The 15465-nt window shown below is 54.1% G+C and overlaps 35 non-coding genes across 35 annotated transcripts; all 35 read right to left on the bottom strand.

The window, feature by feature from the left end:
• Positions 1 to 70: 70 nt before the first annotated feature.
• Positions 71 to 142, bottom strand: Trnae-cuc (transfer RNA glutamic acid (anticodon CUC)). Its single transcript has one exon. It is a non-coding gene; the product is annotated as a tRNA-Glu (tRNA).
• A 282-nt stretch (positions 143 to 424) lies between these two features.
• Trnal-cag (transfer RNA leucine (anticodon CAG)) lies at positions 425 to 506 on the bottom strand. The gene has a single exon. It is a non-coding gene; the product is annotated as a tRNA-Leu (tRNA).
• An 80-nt stretch (positions 507 to 586) lies between these two features.
• Positions 587 to 668, bottom strand: Trnal-uag (transfer RNA leucine (anticodon UAG)). Its single transcript has one exon. It is a non-coding gene; the product is annotated as a tRNA-Leu (tRNA).
• Positions 669 to 1426: 758 nt separating this feature from the next.
• Positions 1427 to 1498, bottom strand: Trnah-gug (transfer RNA histidin (anticodon GUG)). Its single transcript has one exon. It is a non-coding gene; the product is annotated as a tRNA-His (tRNA).
• Positions 1499 to 1884: 386 nt separating this feature from the next.
• Trnae-cuc (transfer RNA glutamic acid (anticodon CUC)) lies at positions 1885 to 1956 on the bottom strand. Its single transcript has one exon. It is a non-coding gene; the product is annotated as a tRNA-Glu (tRNA).
• A 282-nt stretch (positions 1957 to 2238) lies between these two features.
• Trnal-cag (transfer RNA leucine (anticodon CAG)) lies at positions 2239 to 2320 on the bottom strand. Its single transcript has one exon. It is a non-coding gene; the product is annotated as a tRNA-Leu (tRNA).
• An 80-nt stretch (positions 2321 to 2400) lies between these two features.
• Trnal-uag (transfer RNA leucine (anticodon UAG)) lies at positions 2401 to 2482 on the bottom strand. The gene has a single exon. It is a non-coding gene; the product is annotated as a tRNA-Leu (tRNA).
• Positions 2483 to 3240: 758 nt separating this feature from the next.
• On the bottom strand, positions 3241 to 3312 carry Trnah-gug (transfer RNA histidin (anticodon GUG)). Its single transcript has one exon. It is a non-coding gene; the product is annotated as a tRNA-His (tRNA).
• Positions 3313 to 3698: 386 nt separating this feature from the next.
• Positions 3699 to 3770, bottom strand: Trnae-cuc (transfer RNA glutamic acid (anticodon CUC)). Its single transcript has one exon. It is a non-coding gene; the product is annotated as a tRNA-Glu (tRNA).
• Positions 3771 to 4052: 282 nt separating this feature from the next.
• On the bottom strand, positions 4053 to 4134 carry Trnal-cag (transfer RNA leucine (anticodon CAG)). Its single transcript has one exon. It is a non-coding gene; the product is annotated as a tRNA-Leu (tRNA).
• An 80-nt stretch (positions 4135 to 4214) lies between these two features.
• On the bottom strand, positions 4215 to 4296 carry Trnal-uag (transfer RNA leucine (anticodon UAG)). Its single transcript has one exon. It is a non-coding gene; the product is annotated as a tRNA-Leu (tRNA).
• A 758-nt stretch (positions 4297 to 5054) lies between these two features.
• On the bottom strand, positions 5055 to 5126 carry Trnah-gug (transfer RNA histidin (anticodon GUG)). Its single transcript has one exon. It is a non-coding gene; the product is annotated as a tRNA-His (tRNA).
• Positions 5127 to 5512: 386 nt separating this feature from the next.
• Positions 5513 to 5584, bottom strand: Trnae-cuc (transfer RNA glutamic acid (anticodon CUC)). The gene has a single exon. It is a non-coding gene; the product is annotated as a tRNA-Glu (tRNA).
• Positions 5585 to 5866: 282 nt separating this feature from the next.
• Positions 5867 to 5948, bottom strand: Trnal-cag (transfer RNA leucine (anticodon CAG)). The gene has a single exon. It is a non-coding gene; the product is annotated as a tRNA-Leu (tRNA).
• An 80-nt stretch (positions 5949 to 6028) lies between these two features.
• Positions 6029 to 6110, bottom strand: Trnal-uag (transfer RNA leucine (anticodon UAG)). The gene has a single exon. It is a non-coding gene; the product is annotated as a tRNA-Leu (tRNA).
• A 758-nt stretch (positions 6111 to 6868) lies between these two features.
• On the bottom strand, positions 6869 to 6940 carry Trnah-gug (transfer RNA histidin (anticodon GUG)). The gene has a single exon. It is a non-coding gene; the product is annotated as a tRNA-His (tRNA).
• A 386-nt stretch (positions 6941 to 7326) lies between these two features.
• Positions 7327 to 7398, bottom strand: Trnae-cuc (transfer RNA glutamic acid (anticodon CUC)). The gene has a single exon. It is a non-coding gene; the product is annotated as a tRNA-Glu (tRNA).
• A 282-nt stretch (positions 7399 to 7680) lies between these two features.
• Trnal-cag (transfer RNA leucine (anticodon CAG)) lies at positions 7681 to 7762 on the bottom strand. The gene has a single exon. It is a non-coding gene; the product is annotated as a tRNA-Leu (tRNA).
• An 80-nt stretch (positions 7763 to 7842) lies between these two features.
• Positions 7843 to 7924, bottom strand: Trnal-uag (transfer RNA leucine (anticodon UAG)). The gene has a single exon. It is a non-coding gene; the product is annotated as a tRNA-Leu (tRNA).
• Positions 7925 to 8682: 758 nt separating this feature from the next.
• Positions 8683 to 8754, bottom strand: Trnah-gug (transfer RNA histidin (anticodon GUG)). The gene has a single exon. It is a non-coding gene; the product is annotated as a tRNA-His (tRNA).
• A 386-nt stretch (positions 8755 to 9140) lies between these two features.
• Positions 9141 to 9212, bottom strand: Trnae-cuc (transfer RNA glutamic acid (anticodon CUC)). The gene has a single exon. It is a non-coding gene; the product is annotated as a tRNA-Glu (tRNA).
• Positions 9213 to 9494: 282 nt separating this feature from the next.
• On the bottom strand, positions 9495 to 9576 carry Trnal-cag (transfer RNA leucine (anticodon CAG)). The gene has a single exon. It is a non-coding gene; the product is annotated as a tRNA-Leu (tRNA).
• An 80-nt stretch (positions 9577 to 9656) lies between these two features.
• On the bottom strand, positions 9657 to 9738 carry Trnal-uag (transfer RNA leucine (anticodon UAG)). Its single transcript has one exon. It is a non-coding gene; the product is annotated as a tRNA-Leu (tRNA).
• Positions 9739 to 10496: 758 nt separating this feature from the next.
• On the bottom strand, positions 10497 to 10568 carry Trnah-gug (transfer RNA histidin (anticodon GUG)). Its single transcript has one exon. It is a non-coding gene; the product is annotated as a tRNA-His (tRNA).
• Positions 10569 to 10954: 386 nt separating this feature from the next.
• Positions 10955 to 11026, bottom strand: Trnae-cuc (transfer RNA glutamic acid (anticodon CUC)). Its single transcript has one exon. It is a non-coding gene; the product is annotated as a tRNA-Glu (tRNA).
• A 282-nt stretch (positions 11027 to 11308) lies between these two features.
• On the bottom strand, positions 11309 to 11390 carry Trnal-cag (transfer RNA leucine (anticodon CAG)). Its single transcript has one exon. It is a non-coding gene; the product is annotated as a tRNA-Leu (tRNA).
• Positions 11391 to 11470: 80 nt separating this feature from the next.
• Positions 11471 to 11552, bottom strand: Trnal-uag (transfer RNA leucine (anticodon UAG)). Its single transcript has one exon. It is a non-coding gene; the product is annotated as a tRNA-Leu (tRNA).
• A 758-nt stretch (positions 11553 to 12310) lies between these two features.
• Trnah-gug (transfer RNA histidin (anticodon GUG)) lies at positions 12311 to 12382 on the bottom strand. The gene has a single exon. It is a non-coding gene; the product is annotated as a tRNA-His (tRNA).
• A 386-nt stretch (positions 12383 to 12768) lies between these two features.
• Trnae-cuc (transfer RNA glutamic acid (anticodon CUC)) lies at positions 12769 to 12840 on the bottom strand. The gene has a single exon. It is a non-coding gene; the product is annotated as a tRNA-Glu (tRNA).
• Positions 12841 to 13122: 282 nt separating this feature from the next.
• Positions 13123 to 13204, bottom strand: Trnal-cag (transfer RNA leucine (anticodon CAG)). Its single transcript has one exon. It is a non-coding gene; the product is annotated as a tRNA-Leu (tRNA).
• Positions 13205 to 13284: 80 nt separating this feature from the next.
• On the bottom strand, positions 13285 to 13366 carry Trnal-uag (transfer RNA leucine (anticodon UAG)). The gene has a single exon. It is a non-coding gene; the product is annotated as a tRNA-Leu (tRNA).
• A 758-nt stretch (positions 13367 to 14124) lies between these two features.
• On the bottom strand, positions 14125 to 14196 carry Trnah-gug (transfer RNA histidin (anticodon GUG)). The gene has a single exon. It is a non-coding gene; the product is annotated as a tRNA-His (tRNA).
• Positions 14197 to 14582: 386 nt separating this feature from the next.
• Trnae-cuc (transfer RNA glutamic acid (anticodon CUC)) lies at positions 14583 to 14654 on the bottom strand. The gene has a single exon. It is a non-coding gene; the product is annotated as a tRNA-Glu (tRNA).
• A 282-nt stretch (positions 14655 to 14936) lies between these two features.
• On the bottom strand, positions 14937 to 15018 carry Trnal-cag (transfer RNA leucine (anticodon CAG)). Its single transcript has one exon. It is a non-coding gene; the product is annotated as a tRNA-Leu (tRNA).
• An 80-nt stretch (positions 15019 to 15098) lies between these two features.
• Trnal-uag (transfer RNA leucine (anticodon UAG)) lies at positions 15099 to 15180 on the bottom strand. Its single transcript has one exon. It is a non-coding gene; the product is annotated as a tRNA-Leu (tRNA).
• Between the last annotated feature and the right edge of the window lie 285 nt (positions 15181 to 15465).

The raw sequence follows: 15465 nt of genomic DNA on the forward strand, positions 1-15465 counted from the left end.
ACGCGTCAGCGTAGCGTCAGTCGAGCTAAGTCGGGACAAGTCGCATAAGAGGAGCAACAAAAACGCGCATTTCCGGTACCGGGAATCGAACCCGGGCCTCCTGGGTGAGAGCCAGGTATCCTAGCCACTAGACCACACCGGATAACGGCGGCAGCGCTCTTCCAGCGAACGCAGCAACCACGCACGGTTAACTGTCGACAACTGTAAAAAATCCACTCTCTCGCGTTATAGAACGGCGTGCTCCGGACGCATTTCGTGGAGACGAACGCCAGCAATGATGAGAGCAAAAGGCGCCTCCAAATCCTGTCGTTGCACCACGCACTGTTCTACGGCAATTCACGAAGCAGAAGCTCACGCCTTGTTGTGCTGTTTTCTTTGCAGGCAATAAGCGCAGCCGTCTTCGACACAGGAAACATTACACGTTTGGCAGCTGTGGGGTTGGAACCCACGCCTCTCAAGAGACTGGTGCCTGAAACCAGCGCCTTAGACCGCTCGGCCACGCTACCTACACAACACGCGCGTCACAAGAGCTGCGTCCTACGCCACGAGAACACACCGCAGCGGCACAAAAGTGAGACGTAAAAATTGGCAACGGTGGGATTCGAACCCACGCCTCCGAAGAGACTGGTGCCTAAAACCAGCGCCTTAGACCGCTCGGCCACGTTACCGCTGGAGCACGAGCGGCGAAACGTTTCCTTTGTAGTACAAAGATCACTCCGAAATGTAAGTGTCTTGGCAATCGCTGTGCCATGTATTTCCACTGCTCTCCCACTGGAAGCGTCTCTTTAGGCCATCCACAACAAGAAAATGCCGTGCCCGCCGTATGGTAGCGACGCCACTTGTCTGTAGCTGTCGTAGTTAAGGAGACAGCATCGAGAGACGTTTTCGTGCTGTGACCAGGTTTCGAACCTGGGCTTTCCGTAACCACTAAAGTATCATAGCTGTACCTGTCAGGCGGAGCTAGAATGCTCCATGTAACAAACATATGTGAGCTCAAGGAGGTTACACGTGAAGAGAAAGCGGCAGGTTAACACGACTACAGCAAAACCCCTGGCAGCGCTGGGATTCGAACCGACGCCTACGAAGAGACTGGTGCCTTAAACCAGCGCCATAGAGCGCTCGGCCATGCTACGTGCGCTGCAATGGGCACCAGTGTTCCTAGCATTTGTAGAAACAGTGCACGCCACAGCTTCCTGTTCTGCTGGGGCTGGCTGCTCATCCATCGCACTTCAAAACAACTGCCCTTTTCGACTACAGAGAGCAGCGGACGTCTGCGCTCTGGGAGGCGACATTACGTGTTGGTGAGGAAGTGATAGTGCAAACTGCGGCCTGCGGAACACGAGTGACAAAATCAAGAGAGCACTGTCATTTCGAGTACTCGTGCACTATCGCTATTGCAACGGCAGTAAGGCAAAACTTTCAAAATTGCCGTGACCAGGATTCGAACCTGGGTTATTGCGGCCACAACGCAATGTCCTAACCACTAGACGATCACGGCCACGGCCACGAAGCCACCCACGAAAGCAGCTGGCAGGAATGCAAGTGGCGATACACAGCAAAGCCTAGGCCAAGGTGTACGCCACAGCAGTGTCAGACACGGTCCGCATCACGTGTATACGAGCAAATGAACGTTGCTGCGCTGTCAGGACACTAACTACAGTGGTTAGCTGCATTCACCTCCGTGGCAATATCTTGCAGTCCTCCAAGCCTCTTGACTACAGGTACCCGTATGTGGCTGGATAACAAGTGGATAGATGCCGCATCTCTCTCGCCGTCAGGTGTTGCCACGAATCATACTTAACGTGGCTTTCTGCACGCGTCAGCGTAGCGTCAGTCGAGCTAAGTCGGGACAAGTCGCATAAGAGGAGCAACAAAAACGCGCATTTCCGGTACCGGGAATCGAACCCGGGCCTCCTGGGTGAGAGCCAGGTATCCTAGCCACTAGACCACACCGGATAACGGCGGCAGCGCTCTTCCAGCGAACGCAGCAACCACGCACGGTTAACTGTCGACAACTGTAAAAAATCCACTCTCTCGCGTTATAGAACGGCGTGCTCCGGACGCATTTCGTGGAGACGAACGCCAGCAATGATGAGAGCAAAAGGCGCCTCCAAATCCTGTCGTTGCACCACGCACTGTTCTACGGCAATTCACGAAGCAGAAGCTCACGCCTTGTTGTGCTGTTTTCTTTGCAGGCAATAAGCGCAGCCGTCTTCGACACAGGAAACATTACACGTTTGGCAGCTGTGGGGTTGGAACCCACGCCTCTCAAGAGACTGGTGCCTGAAACCAGCGCCTTAGACCGCTCGGCCACGCTACCTACACAACACGCGCGTCACAAGAGCTGCGTCCTACGCCACGAGAACACACCGCAGCGGCACAAAAGTGAGACGTAAAAATTGGCAACGGTGGGATTCGAACCCACGCCTCCGAAGAGACTGGTGCCTAAAACCAGCGCCTTAGACCGCTCGGCCACGTTACCGCTGGAGCACGAGCGGCGAAACGTTTCCTTTGTAGTACAAAGATCACTCCGAAATGTAAGTGTCTTGGCAATCGCTGTGCCATGTATTTCCACTGCTCTCCCACTGGAAGCGTCTCTTTAGGCCATCCACAACAAGAAAATGCCGTGCCCGCCGTATGGTAGCGACGCCACTTGTCTGTAGCTGTCGTAGTTAAGGAGACAGCATCGAGAGACGTTTTCGTGCTGTGACCAGGTTTCGAACCTGGGCTTTCCGTAACCACTAAAGTATCATAGCTGTACCTGTCAGGCGGAGCTAGAATGCTCCATGTAACAAACATATGTGAGCTCAAGGAGGTTACACGTGAAGAGAAAGCGGCAGGTTAACACGACTACAGCAAAACCCCTGGCAGCGCTGGGATTCGAACCGACGCCTACGAAGAGACTGGTGCCTTAAACCAGCGCCATAGAGCGCTCGGCCATGCTACGTGCGCTGCAATGGGCACCAGTGTTCCTAGCATTTGTAGAAACAGTGCACGCCACAGCTTCCTGTTCTGCTGGGGCTGGCTGCTCATCCATCGCACTTCAAAACAACTGCCCTTTTCGACTACAGAGAGCAGCGGACGTCTGCGCTCTGGGAGGCGACATTACGTGTTGGTGAGGAAGTGATAGTGCAAACTGCGGCCTGCGGAACACGAGTGACAAAATCAAGAGAGCACTGTCATTTCGAGTACTCGTGCACTATCGCTATTGCAACGGCAGTAAGGCAAAACTTTCAAAATTGCCGTGACCAGGATTCGAACCTGGGTTATTGCGGCCACAACGCAATGTCCTAACCACTAGACGATCACGGCCACGGCCACGAAGCCACCCACGAAAGCAGCTGGCAGGAATGCAAGTGGCGATACACAGCAAAGCCTAGGCCAAGGTGTACGCCACAGCAGTGTCAGACACGGTCCGCATCACGTGTATACGAGCAAATGAACGTTGCTGCGCTGTCAGGACACTAACTACAGTGGTTAGCTGCATTCACCTCCGTGGCAATATCTTGCAGTCCTCCAAGCCTCTTGACTACAGGTACCCGTATGTGGCTGGATAACAAGTGGATAGATGCCGCATCTCTCTCGCCGTCAGGTGTTGCCACGAATCATACTTAACGTGGCTTTCTGCACGCGTCAGCGTAGCGTCAGTCGAGCTAAGTCGGGACAAGTCGCATAAGAGGAGCAACAAAAACGCGCATTTCCGGTACCGGGAATCGAACCCGGGCCTCCTGGGTGAGAGCCAGGTATCCTAGCCACTAGACCACACCGGATAACGGCGGCAGCGCTCTTCCAGCGAACACAGCAACCACGCACGGTTAACTGTCGACAACTGTAAAAAATCCACTCTCTCGCGTTATAGAACGGCGTGCTCCGGACGCATTTCGTGGAGACGAACGCCAGCAATGATGAGAGCAAAAGGCGCCTCCAAATCCTGTCGTTGCACCACGCACTGTTCTACGGCAATTCACGAAGCAGAAGCTCACGCCTTGTTGTGCTGTTTTCTTTGCAGGCAATAAGCGCAGCCGTCTTCGACACAGGAAACATTACACGTTTGGCAGCTGTGGGGTTGGAACCCACGCCTCTCAAGAGACTGGTGCCTGAAACCAGCGCCTTAGACCGCTCGGCCACGCTACCTACACAACACGCGCGTCACAAGAGCTGCGTCCTACGCCACGAGAACACACCGCAGCGGCACAAAAGTGAGACGTAAAAATTGGCAACGGTGGGATTCGAACCCACGCCTCCGAAGAGACTGGTGCCTAAAACCAGCGCCTTAGACCGCTCGGCCACGTTACCGCTGGAGCACGAGCGGCGAAACGTTTCCTTTGTAGTACAAAGATCACTCCGAAATGTAAGTGTCTTGGCAATCGCTGTGCCATGTATTTCCACTGCTCTCCCACTGGAAGCGTCTCTTTAGGCCATCCACAACAAGAAAATGCCGTGCCCGCCGTATGGTAGCGACGCCACTTGTCTGTAGCTGTCGTAGTTAAGGAGACAGCATCGAGAGACGTTTTCGTGCTGTGACCAGGTTTCGAACCTGGGCTTTCCGTAACCACTAAAGTATCATAGCTGTACCTGTCAGGCGGAGCTAGAATGCTCCATGTAACAAACATATGTGAGCTCAAGGAGGTTACACGTGAAGAGAAAGCGGCAGGTTAACACGACTACAGCAAAACCCCTGGCAGCGCTGGGATTCGAACCGACGCCTACGAAGAGACTGGTGCCTTAAACCAGCGCCATAGAGCGCTCGGCCATGCTACGTGCGCTGCAATGGGCACCAGTGTTCCTAGCATTTGTAGAAACAGTGCACGCCACAGCTTCCTGTTCTGCTGGGGCTGGCTGCTCATCCATCGCACTTCAAAACAACTGCCCTTTTCGACTACAGAGAGCAGCGGACGTCTGCGCTCTGGGAGGCGACATTACGTGTTGGTGAGGAAGTGATAGTGCAAACTGCGGCCTGCGGAACACGAGTGACAAAATCAAGAGAGCACTGTCATTTCGAGTACTCGTGCACTATCGCTATTGCAACGGCAGTAAGGCAAAACTTTCAAAATTGCCGTGACCAGGATTCGAACCTGGGTTATTGCGGCCACAACGCAATGTCCTAACCACTAGACGATCACGGCCACGGCCACGAAGCCACCCACGAAAGCAGCTGGCAGGAATGCAAGTGGCGATACACAGCAAAGCCTAGGCCAAGGTGTACGCCACAGCAGTGTCAGACACGGTCCGCATCACGTGTATACGAGCAAATGAACGTTGCTGCGCTGTCAGGACACTAACTACAGTGGTTAGCTGCATTCACCTCCGTGGCAATATCTTGCAGTCCTCCAAGCCTCTTGACTACAGGTACCCGTATGTGGCTGGATAACAAGTGGATAGATGCCGCATCTCTCTCGCCGTCAGGTGTTGCCACGAATCATACTTAACGTGGCTTTCTGCACGCGTCAGCGTAGCGTCAGTCGAGCTAAGTCGGGACAAGTCGCATAAGAGGAGCAACAAAAACGCGCATTTCCGGTACCGGGAATCGAACCCGGGCCTCCTGGGTGAGAGCCAGGTATCCTAGCCACTAGACCACACCGGATAACGGCGGCAGCGCTCTTCCAGCGAACGCAGCAACCACGCACGGTTAACTGTCGACAACTGTAAAAAATCCACTCTCTCGCGTTATAGAACGGCGTGCTCCGGACGCATTTCGTGGAGACGAACGCCAGCAATGATGAGAGCAAAAGGCGCCTCCAAATCCTGTCGTTGCACCACGCACTGTTCTACGGCAATTCACGAAGCAGAAGCTCACGCCTTGTTGTGCTGTTTTCTTTGCAGGCAATAAGCGCAGCCGTCTTCGACACAGGAAACATTACACGTTTGGCAGCTGTGGGGTTGGAACCCACGCCTCTCAAGAGACTGGTGCCTGAAACCAGCGCCTTAGACCGCTCGGCCACGCTACCTACACAACACGCGCGTCACAAGAGCTGCGTCCTACGCCACGAGAACACACCGCAGCGGCACAAAAGTGAGACGTAAAAATTGGCAACGGTGGGATTCGAACCCACGCCTCCGAAGAGACTGGTGCCTAAAACCAGCGCCTTAGACCGCTCGGCCACGTTACCGCTGGAGCACGAGCGGCGAAACGTTTCCTTTGTAGTACAAAGATCACTCCGAAATGTAAGTGTCTTGGCAATCGCTGTGCCATGTATTTCCACTGCTCTCCCACTGGAAGCGTCTCTTTAGGCCATCCACAACAAGAAAATGCCGTGCCCGCCGTATGGTAGCGACGCCACTTGTCTGTAGCTGTCGTAGTTAAGGAGACAGCATCGAGAGACGTTTTCGTGCTGTGACCAGGTTTCGAACCTGGGCTTTCCGTAACCACTAAAGTATCATAGCTGTACCTGTCAGGCGGAGCTAGAATGCTCCATGTAACAAACATATGTGAGCTCAAGGAGGTTACACGTGAAGAGAAAGCGGCAGGTTAACACGACTACAGCAAAACCCCTGGCAGCGCTGGGATTCGAACCGACGCCTACGAAGAGACTGGTGCCTTAAACCAGCGCCATAGAGCGCTCGGCCATGCTACGTGCGCTGCAATGGGCACCAGTGTTCCTAGCATTTGTAGAAACAGTGCACGCCACAGCTTCCTGTTCTGCTGGGGCTGGCTGCTCATCCATCGCACTTCAAAACAACTGCCCTTTTCGACTACAGAGAGCAGCGGACGTCTGCGCTCTGGGAGGCGACATTACGTGTTGGTGAGGAAGTGATAGTGCAAACTGCGGCCTGCGGAACACGAGTGACAAAATCAAGAGAGCACTGTCATTTCGAGTACTCGTGCACTATCGCTATTGCAACGGCAGTAAGGCAAAACTTTCAAAATTGCCGTGACCAGGATTCGAACCTGGGTTATTGCGGCCACAACGCAATGTCCTAACCACTAGACGATCACGGCCACGGCCACGAAGCCACCCACGAAAGCAGCTGGCAGGAATGCAAGTGGCGATACACAGCAAAGCCTAGGCCAAGGTGTACGCCACAGCAGTGTCAGACACGGTCCGCATCACGTGTATACGAGCAAATGAACGTTGCTGCGCTGTCAGGACACTAACTACAGTGGTTAGCTGCATTCACCTCCGTGGCAATATCTTGCAGTCCTCCAAGCCTCTTGACTACAGGTACCCGTATGTGGCTGGATAACAAGTGGATAGATGCCGCATCTCTCTCGCCGTCAGGTGTTGCCACGAATCATACTTAACGTGGCTTTCTGCACGCGTCAGCGTAGCGTCAGTCGAGCTAAGTCGGGACAAGTCGCATAAGAGGAGCAACAAAAACGCGCATTTCCGGTACCGGGAATCGAACCCGGGCCTCCTGGGTGAGAGCCAGGTATCCTAGCCACTAGACCACACCGGATAACGGCGGCAGCGCTCTTCCAGCGAACGCAGCAACCACGCACGGTTAACTGTCGACAACTGTAAAAAATCCACTCTCTCGCGTTATAGAACGGCGTGCTCCGGACGCATTTCGTGGAGACGAACGCCAGCAATGATGAGAGCAAAAGGCGCCTCCAAATCCTGTCGTTGCACCACGCACTGTTCTACGGCAATTCACGAAGCAGAAGCTCACGCCTTGTTGTGCTGTTTTCTTTGCAGGCAATAAGCGCAGCCGTCTTCGACACAGGAAACATTACACGTTTGGCAGCTGTGGGGTTGGAACCCACGCCTCTCAAGAGACTGGTGCCTGAAACCAGCGCCTTAGACCGCTCGGCCACGCTACCTACACAACACGCGCGTCACAAGAGCTGCGTCCTACGCCACGAGAACACACCGCAGCGGCACAAAAGTGAGACGTAAAAATTGGCAACGGTGGGATTCGAACCCACGCCTCCGAAGAGACTGGTGCCTAAAACCAGCGCCTTAGACCGCTCGGCCACGTTACCGCTGGAGCACGAGCGGCGAAACGTTTCCTTTGTAGTACAAAGATCACTCCGAAATGTAAGTGTCTTGGCAATCGCTGTGCCATGTATTTCCACTGCTCTCCCACTGGAAGCGTCTCTTTAGGCCATCCACAACAAGAAAATGCCGTGCCCGCCGTATGGTAGCGACGCCACTTGTCTGTAGCTGTCGTAGTTAAGGAGACAGCATCGAGAGACGTTTTCGTGCTGTGACCAGGTTTCGAACCTGGGCTTTCCGTAACCACTAAAGTATCATAGCTGTACCTGTCAGGCGGAGCTAGAATGCTCCATGTAACAAACATATGTGAGCTCAAGGAGGTTACACGTGAAGAGAAAGCGGCAGGTTAACACGACTACAGCAAAACCCCTGGCAGCGCTGGGATTCGAACCGACGCCTACGAAGAGACTGGTGCCTTAAACCAGCGCCATAGAGCGCTCGGCCATGCTACGTGCGCTGCAATGGGCACCAGTGTTCCTAGCATTTGTAGAAACAGTGCACGCCACAGCTTCCTGTTCTGCTGGGGCTGGCTGCTCATCCATCGCACTTCAAAACAACTGCCCTTTTCGACTACAGAGAGCAGCGGACGTCTGCGCTCTGGGAGGCGACATTACGTGTTGGTGAGGAAGTGATAGTGCAAACTGCGGCCTGCGGAACACGAGTGACAAAATCAAGAGAGCACTGTCATTTCGAGTACTCGTGCACTATCGCTATTGCAACGGCAGTAAGGCAAAACTTTCAAAATTGCCGTGACCAGGATTCGAACCTGGGTTATTGCGGCCACAACGCAATGTCCTAACCACTAGACGATCACGGCCACGGCCACGAAGCCACCCACGAAAGCAGCTGGCAGGAATGCAAGTGGCGATACACAGCAAAGCCTAGGCCAAGGTGTACGCCACAGCAGTGTCAGACACGGTCCGCATCACGTGTATACGAGCAAATGAACGTTGCTGCGCTGTCAGGACACTAACTACAGTGGTTAGCTGCATTCACCTCCGTGGCAATATCTTGCAGTCCTCCAAGCCTCTTGACTACAGGTACCCGTATGTGGCTGGATAACAAGTGGATAGATGCCGCATCTCTCTCGCCGTCAGGTGTTGCCACGAATCATACTTAACGTGGCTTTCTGCACGCGTCAGCGTAGCGTCAGTCGAGCTAAGTCGGGACAAGTCGCATAAGAGGAGCAACAAAAACGCGCATTTCCGGTACCGGGAATCGAACCCGGGCCTCCTGGGTGAGAGCCAGGTATCCTAGCCACTAGACCACACCGGATAACGGCGGCAGCGCTCTTCCAGCGAACGCAGCAACCACGCACGGTTAACTGTCGACAACTGTAAAAAATCCACTCTCTCGCGTTATAGAACGGCGTGCTCCGGACGCATTTCGTGGAGACGAACGCCAGCAATGATGAGAGCAAAAGGCGCCTCCAAATCCTGTCGTTGCACCACGCACTGTTCTACGGCAATTCACGAAGCAGAAGCTCACGCCTTGTTGTGCTGTTTTCTTTGCAGGCAATAAGCGCAGCCGTCTTCGACACAGGAAACATTACACGTTTGGCAGCTGTGGGGTTGGAACCCACGCCTCTCAAGAGACTGGTGCCTGAAACCAGCGCCTTAGACCGCTCGGCCACGCTACCTACACAACACGCGCGTCACAAGAGCTGCGTCCTACGCCACGAGAACACACCGCAGCGGCACAAAAGTGAGACGTAAAAATTGGCAACGGTGGGATTCGAACCCACGCCTCCGAAGAGACTGGTGCCTAAAACCAGCGCCTTAGACCGCTCGGCCACGTTACCGCTGGAGCACGAGCGGCGAAACGTTTCCTTTGTAGTACAAAGATCACTCCGAAATGTAAGTGTCTTGGCAATCGCTGTGCCATGTATTTCCACTGCTCTCCCACTGGAAGCGTCTCTTTAGGCCATCCACAACAAGAAAATGCCGTGCCCGCCGTATGGTAGCGACGCCACTTGTCTGTAGCTGTCGTAGTTAAGGAGACAGCATCGAGAGACGTTTTCGTGCTGTGACCAGGTTTCGAACCTGGGCTTTCCGTAACCACTAAAGTATCATAGCTGTACCTGTCAGGCGGAGCTAGAATGCTCCATGTAACAAACATATGTGAGCTCAAGGAGGTTACACGTGAAGAGAAAGCGGCAGGTTAACACGACTACAGCAAAACCCCTGGCAGCGCTGGGATTCGAACCGACGCCTACGAAGAGACTGGTGCCTTAAACCAGCGCCATAGAGCGCTCGGCCATGCTACGTGCGCTGCAATGGGCACCAGTGTTCCTAGCATTTGTAGAAACAGTGCACGCCACAGCTTCCTGTTCTGCTGGGGCTGGCTGCTCATCCATCGCACTTCAAAACAACTGCCCTTTTCGACTACAGAGAGCAGCGGACGTCTGCGCTCTGGGAGGCGACATTACGTGTTGGTGAGGAAGTGATAGTGCAAACTGCGGCCTGCGGAACACGAGTGACAAAATCAAGAGAGCACTGTCATTTCGAGTACTCGTGCACTATCGCTATTGCAACGGCAGTAAGGCAAAACTTTCAAAATTGCCGTGACCAGGATTCGAACCTGGGTTATTGCGGCCACAACGCAATGTCCTAACCACTAGACGATCACGGCCACGGCCACGAAGCCACCCACGAAAGCAGCTGGCAGGAATGCAAGTGGCGATACACAGCAAAGCCTAGGCCAAGGTGTACGCCACAGCAGTGTCAGACACGGTCCGCATCACGTGTATACGAGCAAATGAACGTTGCTGCGCTGTCAGGACACTAACTACAGTGGTTAGCTGCATTCACCTCCGTGGCAATATCTTGCAGTCCTCCAAGCCTCTTGACTACAGGTACCCGTATGTGGCTGGATAACAAGTGGATAGATGCCGCATCTCTCTCGCCGTCAGGTGTTGCCACGAATCATACTTAACGTGGCTTTCTGCACGCGTCAGCGTAGCGTCAGTCGAGCTAAGTCGGGACAAGTCGCATAAGAGGAGCAACAAAAACGCGCATTTCCGGTACCGGGAATCGAACCCGGGCCTCCTGGGTGAGAGCCAGGTATCCTAGCCACTAGACCACACCGGATAACGGCGGCAGCGCTCTTCCAGCGAACGCAGCAACCACGCACGGTTAACTGTCGACAACTGTAAAAAATCCACTCTCTCGCGTTATAGAACGGCGTGCTCCGGACGCATTTCGTGGAGACGAACGCCAGCAATGATGAGAGCAAAAGGCGCCTCCAAATCCTGTCGTTGCACCACGCACTGTTCTACGGCAATTCACGAAGCAGAAGCTCACGCCTTGTTGTGCTGTTTTCTTTGCAGGCAATAAGCGCAGCCGTCTTCGACACAGGAAACATTACACGTTTGGCAGCTGTGGGGTTGGAACCCACGCCTCTCAAGAGACTGGTGCCTGAAACCAGCGCCTTAGACCGCTCGGCCACGCTACCTACACAACACGCGCGTCACAAGAGCTGCGTCCTACGCCACGAGAACACACCGCAGCGGCACAAAAGTGAGACGTAAAAATTGGCAACGGTGGGATTCGAACCCACGCCTCCGAAGAGACTGGTGCCTAAAACCAGCGCCTTAGACCGCTCGGCCACGTTACCGCTGGAGCACGAGCGGCGAAACGTTTCCTTTGTAGTACAAAGATCACTCCGAAATGTAAGTGTCTTGGCAATCGCTGTGCCATGTATTTCCACTGCTCTCCCACTGGAAGCGTCTCTTTAGGCCATCCACAACAAGAAAATGCCGTGCCCGCCGTATGGTAGCGACGCCACTTGTCTGTAGCTGTCGTAGTTAAGGAGACAGCATCGAGAGACGTTTTCGTGCTGTGACCAGGTTTCGAACCTGGGCTTTCCGTAACCACTAAAGTATCATAGCTGTACCTGTCAGGCGGAGCTAGAATGCTCCATGTAACAAACATATGTGAGCTCAAGGAGGTTACACGTGAAGAGAAAGCGGCAGGTTAACACGACTACAGCAAAACCCCTGGCAGCGCTGGGATTCGAACCGACGCCTACGAAGAGACTGGTGCCTTAAACCAGCGCCATAGAGCGCTCGGCCATGCTACGTGCGCTGCAATGGGCACCAGTGTTCCTAGCATTTGTAGAAACAGTGCACGCCACAGCTTCCTGTTCTGCTGGGGCTGGCTGCTCATCCATCGCACTTCAAAACAACTGCCCTTTTCGACTACAGAGAGCAGCGGACGTCTGCGCTCTGGGAGGCGACATTACGTGTTGGTGAGGAAGTGATAGTGCAAACTGCGGCCTGCGGAACACGAGTGACAAAATCAAGAGAGCACTGTCATTTCGAGTACTCGTGCACTATCGCTATTGCAACGGCAGTAAGGCAAAACTTTCAAAATTGCCGTGACCAGGATTCGAACCTGGGTTATTGCGGCCACAACGCAATGTCCTAACCACTAGACGATCACGGCCACGGCCACGAAGCCACCCACGAAAGCAGCTGGCAGGAATGCAAGTGGCGATACACAGCAAAGCCTAGGCCAAGGTGTACGCCACAGCAGTGTCAGACACGGTCCGCATCACGTGTATACGAGCAAATGAACGTTGCTGCGCTGTCAGGACACTAACTACAGTGGTTAGCTGCATTCACCTCCGTGGCAATATCTTGCAGTCCTCCAAGCCTCTTGACTACAGGTACCCGTATGTGGCTGGATAACAAGTGGATAGATGCCGCATCTCTCTCGCCGTCAGGTGTTGCCACGAATCATACTTAACGTGGCTTTCTGCACGCGTCAGCGTAGCGTCAGTCGAGCTAAGTCGGGACAAGTCGCATAAGAGGAGCAACAAAAACGCGCATTTCCGGTACCGGGAATCGAACCCGGGCCTCCTGGGTGAGAGCCAGGTATCCTAGCCACTAGACCACACCGGATAACGGCGGCAGCGCTCTTCCAGCGAACGCAGCAACCACGCACGGTTAACTGTCGACAACTGTAAAAAATCCACTCTCTCGCGTTATAGAACGGCGTGCTCCGGACGCATTTCGTGGAGACGAACGCCAGCAATGATGAGAGCAAAAGGCGCCTCCAAATCCTGTCGTTGCACCACGCACTGTTCTACGGCAATTCACGAAGCAGAAGCTCACGCCTTGTTGTGCTGTTTTCTTTGCAGGCAATAAGCGCAGCCGTCTTCGACACAGGAAACATTACACGTTTGGCAGCTGTGGGGTTGGAACCCACGCCTCTCAAGAGACTGGTGCCTGAAACCAGCGCCTTAGACCGCTCGGCCACGCTACCTACACAACACGCGCGTCACAAGAGCTGCGTCCTACGCCACGAGAACACACCGCAGCGGCACAAAAGTGAGACGTAAAAATTGGCAACGGTGGGATTCGAACCCACGCCTCCGAAGAGACTGGTGCCTAAAACCAGCGCCTTAGACCGCTCGGCCACGTTACCGCTGGAGCACGAGCGGCGAAACGTTTCCTTTGTAGTACAAAGATCACTCCGAAATGTAAGTGTCTTGGCAATCGCTGTGCCATGTATTTCCACTGCTCTCCCACTGGAAGCGTCTCTTTAGGCCATCCACAACAAGAAAATGCCGTGCCCGCCGTATGGTAGCGACGCCACTTGTCTGTAGCTGTCGTAGTTAAGGAGACAGCATCGAGAGACGTTTTCGTGCTGTGACCAGGTTTCGAACCTGGGCTTTCCGTAACCACTAAAGTATCATAGCTGTACCTGTCAGGCGGAGCTAGAATGCTCCATGTAACAAACATATGTGAGCTCAAGGAGGTTACACGTGAAGAGAAAGCGGCAGGTTAACACGACTACAGCAAAACCCCTGGCAGCGCTGGGATTCGAACCGACGCCTACGAAGAGACTGGTGCCTTAAACCAGCGCCATAGAGCGCTCGGCCATGCTACGTGCGCTGCAATGGGCACCAGTGTTCCTAGCATTTGTAGAAACAGTGCACGCCACAGCTTCCTGTTCTGCTGGGGCTGGCTGCTCATCCATCGCACTTCAAAACAACTGCCCTTTTCGACTACAGAGAGCAGCGGACGTCTGCGCTCTGGGAGGCGACATTACGTGTTGGTGAGGAAGTGATAGTGCAAACTGCGGCCTGCGGAACACGAGTGACAAAATCAAGAGAGCACTGTCATTTCGAGTACTCGTGCACTATCGCTATTGCAACGGCAGTAAGGCAAAACTTTCAAAATTGCCGTGACCAGGATTCGAACCTGGGTTATTGCGGCCACAACGCAATGTCCTAACCACTAGACGATCACGGCCACGGCCACGAAGCCACCCACGAAAGCAGCTGGCAGGAATGCAAGTGGCGATACACAGCAAAGCCTAGGCCAAGGTGTACGCCACAGCAGTGTCAGACACGGTCCGCATCACGTGTATACGAGCAAATGAACGTTGCTGCGCTGTCAGGACACTAACTACAGTGGTTAGCTGCATTCACCTCCGTGGCAATATCTTGCAGTCCTCCAAGCCTCTTGACTACAGGTACCCGTATGTGGCTGGATAACAAGTGGATAGATGCCGCATCTCTCTCGCCGTCAGGTGTTGCCACGAATCATACTTAACGTGGCTTTCTGCACGCGTCAGCGTAGCGTCAGTCGAGCTAAGTCGGGACAAGTCGCATAAGAGGAGCAACAAAAACGCGCATTTCCGGTACCGGGAATCGAACCCGGGCCTCCTGGGTGAGAGCCAGGTATCCTAGCCACTAGACCACACCGGATAACGGCGGCAGCGCTCTTCCAGCGAACGCAGCAACCACGCACGGTTAACTGTCGACAACTGTAAAAAATCCACTCTCTCGCGTTATAGAACGGCGTGCTCCGGACGCATTTCGTGGAGACGAACGCCAGCAATGATGAGAGCAAAAGGCGCCTCCAAATCCTGTCGTTGCACCACGCACTGTTCTACGGCAATTCACGAAGCAGAAGCTCACGCCTTGTTGTGCTGTTTTCTTTGCAGGCAATAAGCGCAGCCGTCTTCGACACAGGAAACATTACACGTTTGGCAGCTGTGGGGTTGGAACCCACGCCTCTCAAGAGACTGGTGCCTGAAACCAGCGCCTTAGACCGCTCGGCCACGCTACCTACACAACACGCGCGTCACAAGAGCTGCGTCCTACGCCACGAGAACACACCGCAGCGGCACAAAAGTGAGACGTAAAAATTGGCAACGGTGGGATTCGAACCCACGCCTCCGAAGAGACTGGTGCCTAAAACCAGCGCCTTAGACCGCTCGGCCACGTTACCGCTGGAGCACGAGCGGCGAAACGTTTCCTTTGTAGTACAAAGATCACTCCGAAATGTAAGTGTCTTGGCAATCGCTGTGCCATGTATTTCCACTGCTCTCCCACTGGAAGCGTCTCTTTAGGCCATCCACAACAAGAAAATGCCGTGCCCGCCGTATGGTAGCGACGCCACTTGTCTGTAGCTGTCGTAGTTAAGGAGACAGCATCGAGAGACGTTTTCGTGCTGTGACCAGGTTTCGAACCTGGGCTTTCCGTAACCACTAAAGTATCATAGCTGTACCTGTCA

This window comes from Schistocerca nitens, chromosome 1, assembly GCF_023898315.1.
Source record: "Schistocerca nitens isolate TAMUIC-IGC-003100 chromosome 1, iqSchNite1.1, whole genome shotgun sequence".
NCBI lineage: Eukaryota > Metazoa > Arthropoda > Insecta > Orthoptera > Acrididae > Schistocerca > Schistocerca nitens.